The sequence below is a fragment of the Neopsephotus bourkii genome, unplaced genomic scaffold, assembly GCF_033783945.1.
Source record: "Neopsephotus bourkii isolate Nb327-2 ecotype Australia unplaced genomic scaffold, CSIRO-AGI_Nbou_v1 NB_659, whole genome shotgun sequence".
NCBI classification, from domain to species: domain Eukaryota; kingdom Metazoa; phylum Chordata; class Aves; order Psittaciformes; family Psittacidae; genus Neopsephotus; species Neopsephotus bourkii.
The window spans coordinates 6967112-6984039 of NW_026901158.1; positions in this window are offsets into that span (position 1 = coordinate 6967112).

Consider the following 16928-nt stretch of genomic DNA (forward strand, 5'->3'; position numbering starts at 1 on the left):
AGGAAACTTGGATAAATTAATCATTTTTATCCATTTGATGGAAGCAGTTTCAAGCATACAAGGGGTACCATGATGGGTATTTATCCAGTGTTAAAAACCGTCTTGACCTCCTTAGGTACTTGCTTGAGTACTTTGATGTCTTTAGAATTGCGACATTTTCTCCTCATCTGAACTTGATTTGATTTATTCCTATTCTTCCCCAGTATGTAAAACGGAACAGCGTCTTTCTAATGATGCCTTATATGTTGAAAGACTGTTATCATATTCCCAATTTAGTCTTCTCATTGTTGGACTGAACAAACCCAATTCTTTCAGTCTTTCTTAAATCACATTTTCAAAACATCTAATCATTCTTGTTCTCTTCTGGATTCCTTCCAGTTTGTCTACATCTTTCTTGTGGGTTGGTGCCCAGAAGTGTGCGCAATATTCCAGCTGAGATCTGACCAGCAGCAAATAGAGCGGAATAATTGCCGCCTGTGCCTTTCATATGACACTCTTGTTAATACTATTCCAAAATGAGATCTGGCTCCCTCTTTTTTTCCACAAGGACATCATATTGTTGACTTGCACTGAGTTGGAGATGCACACAAAATCCCAGATGGCTTCCAACAGGCCTGCCACAAACCTAATTCTTCCCTATGATGTGGAAGACACCCTGCAAACCTTGGACAAGAATCCCTCTTCCTCCCGACTCAATGAAAGGCAGCTTTGCGGCCAGGACGTGGTTACACAGACCATGAAGTGTGAACTACTGCTTTTATTTGTCTCCATTTACAATGTGCATCCTAAAACTGTTGTCCCTTCCTATTAGCTTGAACAGTGCTGACAGCTCAATTTTCTTTGTAGGATCCTCTGGTCCATCTCTCCTCTTACCAACCTTTGCCATGCTCTTTCTAGGAAAGATGGTAGAACAGGGAGAGAAGGTACATGGTATTCAGTACCAATTGAGTATTTCCTTTCCAGGTTATCTTTGATCCTGAGAGTGACACACACTATCTTTCCAAGGCCACATTCTGAAACATTTTTAACAAGGAAGAAGCAAGTTCTGAATAGAGTGACATTAGACCTTGTCTGACAAAAACGTCAATATCAGTGCATAATTAATGCAAGGATCCACAGTAACGTGGATTGAATAGGGACAGAGTACTTTCAAAAATCAATTTGCTACCTGCATTACAAACACTCCCGATTAAACCTGACAAGGCAAAACTCAAACACAGGGGGGTGGAAAAGAAACAGAAATTAAAAAGCCCATAAACCAGATTGCTGGAATGTGATGCTGGGCCAAAGTCCTCGATCCCTCCTTCTTCTTTATGATCTGGTTACAGCATCAACTTCATTCACACATGCAAGGTCCATGAGGGATGCTCGTGGGTCTTCTCTCCACTCATCCTCCAGTTTGACAGAATCACCATGAGCAGGAATGAGACCCTCTGTGCACCCCTGGATGCTCACCTGCAGGATCCCAGTATGTCCAATGTGTTGAAGACTTCTGTGAGTATTCAGCACATGGTTTATGCCTCCACCCCACTTATGCTGCTGAATGACAAAAAGCTGTAACCAGATCTGTTTTATGTGGAGCATTCTATCAGAGGTGCTGTTTCCTTCATTGCAGCACCCAAGGGATGTTCCAGCTTGTGACTGGGCACTGTGCTGTTGAAAGTTGACCCATTCATTACTTTTTTTCTATCAAACACAGCTTTAAGATATATGATCCTGATTTGATTGAATCAGAGCAACTGTGTCCTCTCCTCTTTCTCTTACATCTTTGCATTAAGCAGTGTTTATGGGTTATGACTGCAACTGGTCCAGCTGTAAAATCAGGGTCCTCCTGGCCCAGCACCTCTGCTGACAGACTCTATCCACATCCTGAGACACCCTCTTGTCACTGTTTGCTCTGTGCAGGAAGGGTTTTGACAGGTTCATCCCAAATTTGCAGCTGCAAGTCAAACAGCAGCAGCATTTGCCTTGTCCTAACCCCTTTCTGATGAGATTCATTATTGCAAAGCTGATGGCACAACTGTTCCTTTTAACTCTCCTAGTGCCGCAGGCAACGTGCAGAGCAGGCTTTGCTGACACCCTCTGCATTCTGGAGGGGGCAGCTCTCAGTTGCAAAAGCCACCAACCTGTGATGGAGTGTAAATTAGGTGACACTGCATTCTGCTCTTGCAATTAGCCTGGTACTTGTAACTCAGCTTGCTGGGGTCAGAGCACTGCACTCACTCCCGTGCCTGAAGTGCAGATGAGACTGGTGATGCTGCCTGCATTTCCTCTTGTGCATACTCCTCTGTCAGCCCACACCAACTGGGGAACTGGATCATGCTCAGGGTACTGAAATGGTTAAATAACTTATTTGTCTCTGCTTGCTTCCCAAGTTCTCCCTGGGAGTTCAGTCACTGCCATATGTTATATTACAGAGCATGAGAAACCAGACTGAGGTGGCAATTTTAACACCCTTTATTCATACATCCTATTTTTACACTGATAGATGTAAGATATGCAAAGTGTAATTCCCAGCTGAAGCAGACTCAGCACATGCTTCCTGCTGCCTCAGCCAGGGATGGAGGAGGACCAGCTAGGGGAGCTGGAGCATGCAGTTGGGATAAGCAGCCCTACAGGCAGAGTCCCTGCTAGGTGCTGCATGTCTCTTTTTCACTGCTGTGTGAGCACAATCTTGTCTGCTGCAGGTGGGTAACAGCTTGAGGTTTGCTGCTGGTTTCAGTTTGGAAGTGACATCTCCTGGCAGCAATGGGTGAAAGCCACCAACATGATGGCAAAGGCAGAAGGAAAGGGAATGGCTGGTCCAACTGCCACTGGGCAGTTTCAGCTGTGGAGGTCTCAGAGGTGTTAGCAGATCATCGAGACAGAAAGTGGTGGCTTTTCCCTTACTTTGCCTGCTCCTGAGACTGTTTCTCTGTTTTCTTCCCCCAGGAAGAGTGCAAATTGCTGAAGGTTTTGCACTTTTGGTCTTTTCATGTGTCTTAAAGAGACAGTTAAGTAAAAAATCAAAGTTCTGCTTTGTTATGGGTACAAAGAAAGGACTTAGACATGAGGCTGTTGGCGTCCTTTCCGCCACAGAAATAGAGCTGCTGCAAGGGGAAGAGCTCAGCAGTTTACCTGTGTGGCAGAACAGACTTTTGAGTTAAGAACTGATGGATTCCTGGGTGAAAGGAGAGTCCTGAGCATGGGCGGCAGAATCCTCCTCCCCTCTTGGGAAATCGTGACCTGCCTTTTCCTGCCACAGGGCTCCCTGGAACTGCAGCGCAATCCCTGCTCTGCGCTGTGACTCTTGCAGGAACTAGTTAAAAGGCTAAAAAGAACCATTTCTAAGTTGGATTTGAAGCGCCGTGTGACTACGAGACACATTTATATGAATGTCTGAAGTGAGGAGTTTCGGAAAGACAGTGGGGGTGGAAGCAGAGACCATAATTATAGCAAAGCCCTGACACAGTTGCTGAAGCAGATGCATGTGGGCCAGGAAGGGGGCTGTGGGGAACTTCCTGACACAAGGGGAAAGCACGGGTGTCCTGGAAAACACAAGTGGGGATGGCAGGGGCAGACCTCATAGCGTGGAGAACTCATAGCAACCTTCCAGTATCTGAAGGGGGCCTACAGGGATGCTGAGGAGGGACTCTTCATTAAGGACAGTAGTGACAGGACAAGGGGTAACGGGTTCAAACTTAAACAGGAGAAGTTTAGATTGGATATAAGGAGGAAGTTCTTTACTATAAGGGTGGTGAGGCACTGGAATGGGTTGCCCAGGGAGGTTGTGAATGCTTCATCCCTGGCAGCGCTCAAGGCCAGGTTGGATGAGGCCTTGGGTGACATGGTTTAGTGTGAGGTGTCCCTGCCCATGGCAAAGGGGTTGGAACTGGATGAACTTAAGGTCCTTTCCAACCCAAACTATTCTATGATTCTAAGTATGAGAGGTGTTCACTGGCAGCACAGGGTGAGCTGAGCTTGTCAGCATGGTGGGAGATGTCAGAGGTTGCTCTGTGAGGATGAAGGGAGCCTGATCCTAAGAGATATATCTCTTGGACTCACTCTGGAACCTTTTGCTGTGATGGGCACATTTGCAGCATCCCCGATGTGTGAGCATGCTCTGCTGGCTAGTCAAAGGCTGAGGTTCATTAACAGCACTCCTTTACCCAATGACTTATTTTCACAACAAAACCTCATATCCTTGATACCTCTGACAAAAAGACAGTCTGAGGTAGGAGACACAACCCTCCTTTTATTTGGAAGTCAGTCTAGAAATAAGAAGTATGTGCCAGATGTAGTAAGGGAAAGCCTAAGCAGGAGGCACTTCATGCACAAGGAGGACAGTACAGGAGTTTAGACTGGAATTCTTATGAAAGCTTTGCTGTGACATGATAGACTTTTAGCTAGCCTTGGGCTGCTGGGCCCAAAGGAAATGGGAGGAGAAAAACCAAGCTGCTTGCCAGGGTGGGGAATGGCAGCTGAGATTGATGCTACTGAATGTATTCATGCCTGTGTGAATGCTCACATATGTACAGATAACAAAGTGTGTGTGAATATATCACCACACAGGTATAATGTGCGTGCTTATGTTTGTAGACACACACACCTCATATGTGTGGTTTGTATGGTCATGAGATAAAAACCTTCCAATCCCAGATTCAAACCACAGAACAACAAAACCTTTTCCTGAACACTTGATTCAATCTGTTCCAAAAGGTCTGCTTTCCTCTCAATGTATAAAAGTCTCCAAAATCAAGCTACAGTTTGCATGTCGCACTGAGCTTTGAGACCGTGAGGACACTTCGTGTCTTTAATGGTTTAAAGCGTCAGAGACTGCGGTAATATTGTCTCGAAACTCAACCATATAAACCACCAGGAAGGGAAGAGCAATACAACATCCCTAAAAAACAGTGGCATTCAGAAAAGTTTGGTGCTCCATCCCATTAGCAGAAGGGATGGATAATTAGGCTGGACAAAACAGCATAAAGTGTACACCAGGGAGTCATACTGAGAGATAGGGAGCTGGGCTGCATGATCTAAGAGGTCATTTCCAGCTGTAACAACGAAGAACCTGATGTTTTTGAGTGCCTGTTTTTGCAGCGTTGCTCACTTCTAACATCTGACACTTTCCTCTGGACGCCTTTCCTTTTTTTTCCTTCTCCTGCTTGCAAATGATCTCAACAAGACTTCAATGGGTCTTTAAGGGGATGTTGCAAGGCAAAAATAAAAGAGACACCAGCTCTGTGCCAATGGGAAGGAGTGGAAGCAAGCCAGGAGACTGTGTCTGGGGTGCTAATTAGAAGAGATTTCCTGCCATGGTGATACTGTTATTTATAGACTTGGGTGTGATAGGGTGTGAATGAGTGTGGTAGGGTGCAAGTGTGGTAGGGTGTGAATGAAGCACCCCAAACTGGGTGCCTCCAGTTAGGGAAACTAATGTATTTTAAATCTGGCTGTTAAAACTCCATCCCTCAGGAGGAGCAGGCACATACATAGAGATAAAGTCTTATTTACACAGATAAGTGCTTCTGTGAATGTATGAACTCACATGCAAAGAGACTTGGAAACTTGAGAAAACATGGCTATTTTCAGCCTTGTGCTTAGCCCTTTCCCTCCTAGGAAACACCAGTCCCCTTTTAACACAAGAGATAACCCACTTTAATATCCTTTTTTAACCTGCAGCTGCTGAGCTTACCAACCAAAGCAGCCTGCCCTGTGCAAAGGCTTCTGAGCACTCTGGGATGCCCAAATGGAGAGACCAAGTCTGCACATCTCACGCAGGCTGCTTGGCAGGGCATGGATGGAGCAGATGGCAGTGCATGCCTCCACAGGGGTCGTAAATCCGTGCTGAACAGGGCTTGCCACTTGGAATGACACCCTGTTCCCGAAGCTGGGGATATATTTGCGGTGTTTTACGCGTTCCTCATGCCACTGGCACAGTTAAACCCATGCGGGCTGGTGCTGTTATGAAGTACCCCGTTGGCTCTGAGTTAAATTGGGGTTCTGATCTAAAAAGAGATTATGCAGAAGCAGCCTGCACTTGCTCATCAGATCCGCTCCTTCTGGGTGTTCAGAGTCATAGCAGCTTTTGCTGCTAATTAATACAAGCATATAGTGCTTTTGATTCCCCATAGCACTGTGGAGCTGCCATTGTGATGGGAGCATGAGCTGGCATCCCATCTGCCCCATTTTCCCAAAATTCTGTTTGGAGGGATAAATCTGGCTTAGCGTTGCTTACCTGAGGACAGCAGAGCAGGAAGGATGCAGCAGGGAGGTACGTTTTGCTCTGCTGGGCTTTTAGGACTGATGATCAAAACTTTCGTTGCTTCTCAGGAGCCAAAGATTTAAGCTCATTTTGGCTGAATTTGGCTCATTTGGCCTTTCTGTCCTGCCACAGCCTGAAGAAACCAGTTTAGGGAACAATTGCGGTTGTGCTGGCAGGTTTGGAAGGGATCTACTATGCTGAGGGTGGTGGGGATGGATGTGATTAGGTGGCAACCTCATTGCAGGACAGCAGGGCAGAGCATCACCCTCAGGAAGGCAGGAGGGGATGGAAATACGTTTTTGCTTTATGTGAACCCACATTGCCTACTTTTACTGACAAATGATTCTTCATTAATACAAGAGAGAACAGAGTGAGTATCCATTTAGGTAAAAAATGATGCTGGAAGGGGTCTTGATGCTTTGTCACTCTAATAGTAATATTAAGAATTTAATTTCTTGCTCATGGGTAAGTCTGATGCCAAAAAATAAAATAAGGCAGCTGCAGAAATTCAGCATCTTTCTAGGGAAGGAGCCAGTCCTCCCTTCACTGTAGCACACTGAACTTGCAGGGAACACAGACATCTGATGGACAGCCTGATGGATAAGAGTCTGTGACACGGGGCCAGTGCAGCCCATTGCTTGGGCTCAGATGCAGCTCTTGTGCCTGCTCCAGAGCACCTGCACCCACCTCTATGCAGGCTTGGAGTGGTGGTACCAGGATGTGGTGATGCTTGTTGATGCCTTGAACAAACCTGGTGCATTATGTACTGCAAAGCCATTTACAGATTCACAATAGAGCGTGTAAAACATGATTCTTTGTCCTTTTCTCTTGCTAACAGAAAGGGCTGCATCTTGCAGCATGTGGTGCTAAGTGAGCTGCCAAGCAGTTAGCACAGAGTTTGGGATCCAGGAGGCATCCCAGGTTGCAAGGTGCTTTCTCCCACTTGGTACCACAAGACCTGCCAGTGGGAAAGAAGCAATGCTTGGCCTTCCCTGGCCTCTCAGAGAACCAAAAAGGCATCCCCATAATCTCATTCCCTTACACAGAAAGAGCAAAGCTGCTTTTTTGCTCATTCATAATCAGAGTTTGGGCAGTTATGTGAGTTGTTGGTGCAATTTCTTGTCTTCCTCTGTGAAAGAAAGAGACAGACAGGGAGATTAAATCTTTTGGTTTATCGAGGTTTTTTTCCCTTCCTTTTCTCTCTCTGCTTCTCTTTTTCCCTTGACATGTTCTCCCCTCATCATTTTCCCTCAAAGTCAAACTACACTTCCTCATCAAAGAAGCTCTAATGGGATCACATATTTGACCAGCTGCCAGGGAAACTTCTAGTAACCTCCAAACCCCTAAACATTCCATTTTGGAGGATTACAGGAAAAATGTTTCATCTTTCTGATAGAGAAGCACCAAAAATTGAGAGGCGCCAGCTCATCTTCTGCTGTTCCAATGGAAGGAGCTTGGGCAGACTATTTTTAGGTTACAAAGCTGTACTTTGCTAAGATAAAAGCTGGGGCTCTTTCAAAGCAAAAGCCTTAAAGTGTGAAATCCATCAAGTCTGTTATCCCACCGAGCACATTGTGGGGCTGAGGCAGTGACGAGCTGATGTCTGGGTGAATGTAAGCCCTATGGAGGCTGGAGTCTCTCTCCCTGGTACCCACTACTAACGGCAACCTCTGAGACTCACATTTAGGAAAGACCTGTCTCTAATAGAGACTCAGCTTCTCTCCCCATGGTCTGCGGTGACTTTGCAGGCAGTGGAGGGGATGTAAGGCTTTTTACTGGGCCATAGCACGTTGGTAGCTGAAAGCCCCTGCTTCCAGGCAGGAAAGAGATGCACACACACATCCAGGGATCTCCTGTCAAAGAGACACTCCTGATTCATTTTATCTGTGTACATGATATTGGAAAGGACCTACTTAATCTGTTCAAGTGAGGAGGAATTCCTTAATTCCTCCTGTGAAGAATATGTTAATACTCCATGAGGAATGGCAGATTGGGGTTTGGGGAAACAGTGCTGTATGAATGCATGCAAGTAAGAGCTAACCTGAGAGCATTTCAATTTGTTTACACCGCTGTGTGTTTATTCCCCAGGAAGATGTCCATTTTGACAAGGGTTTCAATTCACTGATACTAAAAATACAACCGTCCCTAGCATTCTGAAATTGTCTAAAGTGTCCCAGTTAGGTACTTCGTGAGCAAAAAGATATTCTCATTTCTTCCAGCTTGAAGCTGTAGCGAACAGCTGTGGGAAGAGCAAAACAAATACCTGGTTCTGAAACAATCTGACCCCTTCTGCTTCTCTATTCACAGCCAGGCGTAAAATTCCATCCTCATTCACAGTGAAAGATGCCACTTTTCATCCCTATAATCTCAGAAACATTCACAGCACAGGACCAGCCTCTTTCCAGCTCACTCTCCCCTTAAATTGCTGTGTGCCTTGATCAGCCCTCATTTAAAAATGAGATGCTTTTATTTCTTACAGTCTTCAAGTGCTGACGCAGGATAGGAGTTTCGCAGGCACCTACACTCAGTCTGCAGAGCTTGACTCTCAGAGATCTCTGCTCTGAGCCCTGACACATCACACTGTGCTGCCGGGAATCACAGACCCAGCACTGAACAGACCTCTTAAGCCTTTATGTACAAGTAACATATGTGACATTTGCATTCTCTCTCTGATCAGAAGGCTTTGTTCTTATGTGAAGATGTCAAAGCACTTTATAAATATGAATTAATATATGCTAATGGCATCTTGGTGTTTTATAGATAGGGAGGCTGAAGTGGTGAGAGGCAAAGCGGTGATGTGAGATGTGGCCAATGAGGGACAAAGCTGGGGAAGGACCCTCGAGTTCATTGTTTCCCAAGTGCTGCTCCAGACACAGGTCCAAGAATGAGCAAATAGAATGTGTGATGGGAGTGAAATGTAAACAGCTCAGGTAACTGTGTTCTCCCTCAAAAAGCAAAGAAAATAAAGAAGTTACAGTGATTTATTCATTTAACCCTAAGTCAGAAAGAGAAAGCAGAAAAGATATTTTCCTATGGAAACGTAATTATTGTTTATTCTGTTGAACTGATTTCATTTCTCTATGAAGGTCACAGTCCTCTGCCCTTCAGGAAAAAAAAATCCTTTCAGAAATGGAGTTGAAAACCAGCAAATTACAGAAAGCAGATGAAGTTCTCATCTGACTTAAGCTTCAAGGATGGGATTTTCAAAGATAACTAAGGGATTTAGCAGTCTGATTTCCCAATCTGAAGGCCAATTGTCCTTGAATGAGATCTCCCCAGGCATACTGGTCCAGGGGGAAATAGATCTCCTGGAAATGAAAAAGTGCCAACTCCACCTCCAATGGGCCTTTAGAAAAACAAGCCCTTCAAGTAATGAAGACTTTCATGAAGCTAAAAAGGTGGGATGGTGTCTGTGATGCTGTTCAGTTGAGCTGACAACATCCGATAATTCTAATGTGATCAAAGATCCTGAAACATCTGTCAAAGCTATTGCTAACCTTGCTTTGGGTAAGATTCTGCCATTATCGACTTGCTGGTTAGAGAGATGTGTGGGGGGCCAGACCCTGAGGAAGCAGCCCAGGCATTTAGGGGACCTGTTCAAAGAAATCTCACTAAGATTGCTAGAACAAGTTAAGGGAATCTTTTCTCCTGTAATGCTATGTTAATAGTCCTGTGGCCAAGAGTGAAACATCTGACTCTTTGTTGACTACTGAAGTTGTGTCTTTTCCTGCCTAAGAGATGTCCACACTGTCACTGAGATCATCTGGAGGGGGGCATATGGATAAGAAGTATCCCATGCCACTGCTGATGCTGGGTGCATGGGGAAGAAGAAGATGCTGAATGTCTTGTTCCAGTGACTGTTGAGCAGTGCTACACCCACAGGCATGTCCTTGCTTCCTTTCCTCCCAGCTAAAGCCCATATACTGATCTGTGCTTGTGCCTCAGACATGGGTTTTGAGCTGCAAGCACGAAGCTATGTAATTACGCTGGGAATCTTATTCCAAAGGGGAGGGGAAAAAAAGGGTGGGCAGGGAAGGAACTGCCAAATTTATTATCAAGGGGCTTGGGGGGTGTTTTTTGGCTATGGATGACAATCTACACTAAAGTCCCTTTCGTACATTCATTACTGGAGATTTTACAGCCTAATGAATGTGACTCATCTGCGTAATCGCATTGTTTTCCAGTGCTCCAGATGTTGTGTGGAGCACCTCTGGCTCGTGATCTCCCATTTAAACATTTCTTGTAAACACCAAAAGCTGTTTGTTTGTTTTAATGTTCCATCACATCCCATTACCCAGTGAAGGTGAAAGATTGAAATGCAACATTGTCTTGCCAACAGATTCCCCCCCCCCCCCTTCCTCCCTCTGCTTCCCCTGATGTATCTATGTCTAGTGTCTAATTAGTATGCACTGGGATGCAGAGACTCCTCTGTTAAATACCTTGCTGTTTTCTGCTAGCCTTGATCTCCATAAGCAGGCGGATGCTACACAGAGATCTAGGGCCTGCATGCCTGCTGAATAACATCCTTTCTTATTCCTTAATGTGAGAGCTCAATGTATCATTGTACCAGGGATACAGTGCCATGGGACTTAGCTCCCTATCTTGTACAGTTATTCACATCAGGGAAAAATAAATATCAGAGGTAAATGCTGTCCAGTTGCATTGAATACTTGCTGCAACCACATTAGACGTTGTCTAGAAGCTATTTTCAGTCCTGTAGGCCAGTCAAACTAGCTTAATTCCGTGAGAGCTTCTTGTAACACCAAAGTAGATGTGGTTTAACACCTTTGGATGGATGTGGCAGGTTGAGTTTTAATCTAGATAGATATAACAGCAAGCAAATGTTAAGCATAAGTTAACTGTAGGTTAACTTAGCAGGGTGGTTCCAGTGTTGTCAAAGTCACATCTGATTTTATATCTGTTATGGATCTGGATCTGCCGCAAGACTGGTCCTCAAAATAACCTGGAATCTCTGCAATACAGGAGACATTTCTAATTTTACAGGATTTGATGCAGGAATGTCCAAGTGAGATTTGCCTTGTAGTCATTATAGCAGTAGGCACCTACTGTAGTCAGCAGGTAGCCAAAGAGCATGGGACCTCAGAAGTCAGCTGTGGATGGTAAGGGAAGTTTGAAAATCCAGACAGAAAAATGTAATGATAATAAGGGAATCTTGAAGCAAATCCTGGAAAGCAGGGGTTGAAAAGAGACTTTTTACCCACAAGACAATTGAACTATTTGGGAATGTCTGATGAGGGAAAAGTGAAGACAAAAATAAGAGCCAAGAAAATACCAGGGGAGAGATGAGATGGTTATTTCAGCGAAGCTTTCAGAAGTGAAGCTTTAAATATTGCAAAACAATTATCAACACATTAGGGATGGGAGATTGATTTAGTCTTCTGTTCTTTGGAGAAAAATGATGAAAACTAATAACAAGTCTAAGGTATGGCAAAGCTGCCCTGCTTGCTTCAGTCTTTACAGATAAAGCTTAGAGGATTGTGGGAGATTAACAGCTGATGAAATGAGTCTTTGGGGTCTGTCAAACATGGAGTTCAGGAGCCATCTGAGCTCTCTCTTGCTTGAGTGCTGCAGAGCTTTCACCAAGGAGAACGTGAGTTAGAAACCTTGGGAGATACCGTACCTACAGAGGAAAACCAGACTGATCCCCAGGGAATTGCCAAGTAGGGAAGGGCAGGGGTCACTGGGAATCCAATGTGCTACATAGATGTTAACAAAAAGAATTCTGCAGATGTCAGGTACATTAAATAGGACACCACAAAGGAGAGGACTGAACAATTATTTGCTTCTGAGAAGGAAGCTGAGAGACTCTTCCCTAAAGGAACTGCAAGAATCATCTTTCTGCCTCTGAAGATGGCTCCTGTAGCCTGGTATGTCAATAGCAGCTGTGATCTTCAGTCGCTGTTTTGTTAATAACACATCAACAGAAATGCTGATGATACAAGGTTTTGTTTTGTTTCTCTTACCCATCTATTAAAACAGTGGGTGACACACAAAAATGAAGATAAATCTGCTTTGAGTTAAATGCTTCATGCAGCGGAGGAGAAGCAATTTGAACACTATCTGAGCTCTACCCTTTCAGATTGGGATGGTTTGGGGTTTCTTTAAGAGGAATAAAGGAAATTCTTCCAAAAGACGTCTTCTAAAAAACATAATTTGTGGTTATTCACTGTGGTTATTTTTTTATCAATCCTAAGTACTTTGTTCCAGTGTTGATATTTTAAGCATTACCGATCTGCATAAAATATTTTTAATGGAGTATTTTAATGGAATATTTTTAATGGTTGAAAACCTCCAAAAAATCTGAAACAGTCTGTTCTGATAGAGTTGAATCTTATTGGGAACATTTCATTTGGGTTCTATTTCTTAGGACAAAAAAAAAAAAATCACTTCAATTGACACATTCCTCAGCATAAGTTGATTTCAATAAAATGTCATTTTTTTTCTCAGGAAGAAAACTATTCCAGCAGAACATTTCTCACCCTGCTCTAGTTATGAGCTATTGCACATATATTCATACTAAAAGCTATATCTGTGCTTACATTTTAATAATTTCTTCTAATTTCATCCAACTTCCCTGAGCTACTTCAGGTGTTTAATGAATGGAGCCAGATCATTTCCCACCCATTTCTCTTAACATTTTTAATCAAGCAAACCCTGTTTCTCTAACCAGACCTTGATTTTATGCTGTGTTTGTGGAGTTCAGAAGCTGTAGTTGATGGAATCCCAAACATGTATTGGTGTTATTAATAGAACTGTATTACTAGGACTTAGCTGAAATCAGGCCATATTTTGCTATTACTTTAAGCGTCCAGAATCCAGTATGTTCCAACAGCCAGAAGTAGGAAGCATTGCCACCGGCTCTGTACATGTGGGAAACTGAGGCACAGAGTGACACAAAGCCATCTCACCTAATTTTAGCCATCTGAAAGGTATCTAGGCCAACTTTGTCATTTGGATCCCTGTTAGCATTAAGCAGAAAAACACCTCCAGAGTGTGAATCATGGAATGTAGTCATATATCATGGGCTGGGGTGAAGCTTTCTTTGGAGATCCCTCCCGCACTCCACTCACTGTAGCAGCAGCCTATGCAACCTACTTTAAAACTTTTGTGTAGCTTTGGTTGGACAAAAATGGATCTCAGCTTTTGTGATAAGCCTAAGGTTCCTCAGAAAATCTGTGGTGGACTCAAAAAGTGAATGTGTGTCTCCTGAAATCAAAGTTAATGATTTAATCATAAGGTGGCACTTCCTTTCATAATCCTGACTCTATTTTGTTTCAGTAATTCAGCATATTTCCTCCAAAGAACAGGAGTGGGACATCTGCAGAATGCCGAAAAGCAATTATTTAGTTGGGCAGCCAAATCATACTAAACACTTCTGCGCTCCAGACTTCTGAAACCATGTGAACTTTTGCAAATGCTCCTGAGAGATGCCACAGGGAAGATTTCCTTTTCAGAGAAACGATCTGGGAGTAGAAAACATTTCACACAAGAGGAAGCAACATATGTCACCACAACCAAGGAATAAATAGGGCAAAATAACAGGGGAATAACAAGTTTTTCTCTCAGTGGCAAGACTGTTATTGCCTGAGCACAGGACACTCAAACCACAAGGCACATCCCCAGTTAATCTCTTGTTGTGACAGATTTTCTGACTGGAAAACCCACTTTCATTATATCTGCTTCTTATACAGGTTTAAGTGAGGACCCTTCAAGCATGTGCTCCTAAGCACATGGGAATAAGTAATAATAAATATCTACATCATCCAGCCTCTTGCTGGACAAATAACACACCCTCTTCATGGACCTTGTTTCAGATGATCCAGAATTTGCTCTTATGCACATGTAAGGGGCTTCACCGTACTGTCTTCAATGCATTCACTCCTGGGGAGAAGGCTGGATACTGTCTGGTAGAAGCACAACATGGTCGAAGAGTTCTGAACATGAACAAAAGGAAAATGCAGAACATCCACAAGAGGACCATACCTCAGGATTCTGCTCACTGTGTGCTAAAGAAGAATGGAGAGACTTGGTTCTACTTGGGGAACCTCAGACAGCCTGTATTTCCCTTCCCTGCATGTTTATTCTGTGTATTCAAGCATCATCTCAAGGATGTCTTTATCACAGCCACTGCAATGCGAGTGATTGTCCATAGTACAAAAGAGTTTTTAGCTTCGAACGACAGGACAAGACAAACCATATGAAGAAAGCACAGAGGGGAAGAAGTGATTTCCTCAGTGTCATCCGGGAGATCATCGTCATGGCCAGTTAGAAACCCAACTGTGCCAGGCTCTGATACTGTTGTGGCTTTTCAAGCTGAGCTGTCCTCACCAAGAGGAAATCAAAGCTGAGTTCCTGCAGTAAGTTTAGTGCACATTGGTGATTTTACAGTACTGTTCATCTTGATTGCCTCTTGCTATAATTTTCATTCCTTTCAGCTGGTGCCTTGCTTACATGATATGTAAAAATATTAAATTAGTTCCCTTTAGTGGAAATTATATTCCATTAAACCATTGTCATAGCTACTAAGAGACCTTTCAGCCTCCTGGTAGACTTTGTTTTAGAAACATCTGACAAATCCTATGGCACTCTTACAGAGAGTTCAAAGCAAAGGCATCCTAAGCTTGGGCAATTACAGATTAAGTGGTTTAATATTGCAGAGAACAGAACAGGGAAAAGGACAACGTGTTGGGTATCTGTGGCCTTCCCCAGGTTGTGCTTTGCTAGGCTCTTTGTGTTTAAGCCATTGTCCTTTGCCTTTTACATCCATCTGCAATATTAAAACACTTAATATGGGCAGTAATTATTCGAGCTGATGATGCTCTTTCTTTGAACTCCTTGCTGGAGTGCCAAAAGATTTGTTAGATATTGCAATGATATGGAATGGTTTGAGGGACATTACTTTCACCTCCTGTAGAGCACCCGCAAGACAGAACATAATTGGACTACAAACTTTGAACTTGCTGAGGTTTTTCATCTTACTTTTAGTGTGCACAAGCGGCTATTAGATACTTGCCTGGATCATACTTTTCCCATGATAACAGAGACCAATAATAATATTAATTCTTAGCTGCCATAGGATATTTTTTACATATTGGTCTCAAAGATGTCAGAGCGGGTTGGGGGGTAGTATTAGTTTTTAAGGGTTGATCTAAAGTGGTAATTTTGTGGGAAAATGGGCTTTCATGTCTGGGCTAAAACAGCAACAAAGGTGCACTGGATTGAGTGAATAGCTCTGTTAGAAATGGAAAATAAGTGGACAGAAATGGTCTGAAGTAAAGAGAAAAGATTCTATGAAACACGCTCAACAAGTAACACCTCAGTGGTCTAAAATGGCTTTTTCTTCTACAGGTTTACCAACATGCTGAACAAAAGACAAGAAAACGGTCTCATTCAAGGATTAAGTGTCCTACAGATAGAAAGTAAAATTTAATCTAAGTGGAATTATTTCATAAACATATTTCTCACACTTCCCTCATTCCACTGTTGTTTTCTTTTTTTCCCCTGTTATCAAATACCTTTAAAAGAAGGAAGAATAAACAAGAAACTCCTTGTTTGGCTTGACAAAGATTTTTGGGGCAATCATTCTTGTCCATGTGTTTGTCCTCCCTGGAATAAGTGGAGTCCATTTTCCACTCCCACCTAATCCAAGAGAATTGCTGCAATTGTAAAGACATTAAGTTCTTCTAAATCTCCTCACATTAGGCAATTGGGGAGAGTGAAATCTGTAAGCGTCCTTGGAGGAGAGCTTTTGAGTGAGTTTGGAGCTTATCTAACATTAAAGAACTGGACACCAGGTCAAGGAAAGTGAAGATTCATAAACTCTTCAGCCAGAAGAACAATGACAGAAAGAAGTATCAGTCCTAATCCAGTACAGTCTCAATGTTTCTCTCATAGTTTTGTCCCTGCTTTTATTATTATAAGATGCATTTTAGCCCCCATTGCTTAGCGCATCAAAACCCAAAAGGATTAAATATTACTTAGGCAGTTTAACACCATTCTCTGAAAGCCGGATGAAATGGTGGGCATTAGTTAAGTTCTGGGAGTAGAGTGTGGAGCTGACTTGATGAAAAAGGTATATGTATCTTCACTGAGAGAAAACACTGAGTGCTAATGCTCTCACTGAAATCAGTGCATCTACATCTGCATAAATGGGGAATTAAGAGAGAACTTGAAAGATCAGAGATGAAATGGTATCACATTAAAGGAACATGCTTTACTTACCCTCTTAAGTAACAACACCTGATGTTTTGTGAAGGGATAAAGGTGATAAACGATTCCCAATCTAATCAGAAGTCTTAAGGCAAGAAGTCTGTGATTGGTTCCACATGTGTTAATGGCTGAAGGAGCAAATTCATTGGGAAAAGTTTGTGCAATTTAAGAAACTCTCATGAAAACTGGGAGCTCTATGAGAAAACTTCACTTTTGATCTATGTGAATAAAAACAAAAAATCCATTAAGCCATTCTTGTTGTTAATTTATGTTAAGCATTATGTTGATAGAATAGTAAATCTTTACTCCAAAGATCAATGCATAGATTAATAAAGTAGAAAACCAGATAGGAATGAAAGGAGTATTTTTAAGCAATAGGAACTGCTTTAAAGTAGGTCCTTGGCTGATCTATTTTGTCTCGTTATGATTTCTTGGTTAAGTATCAGATTCA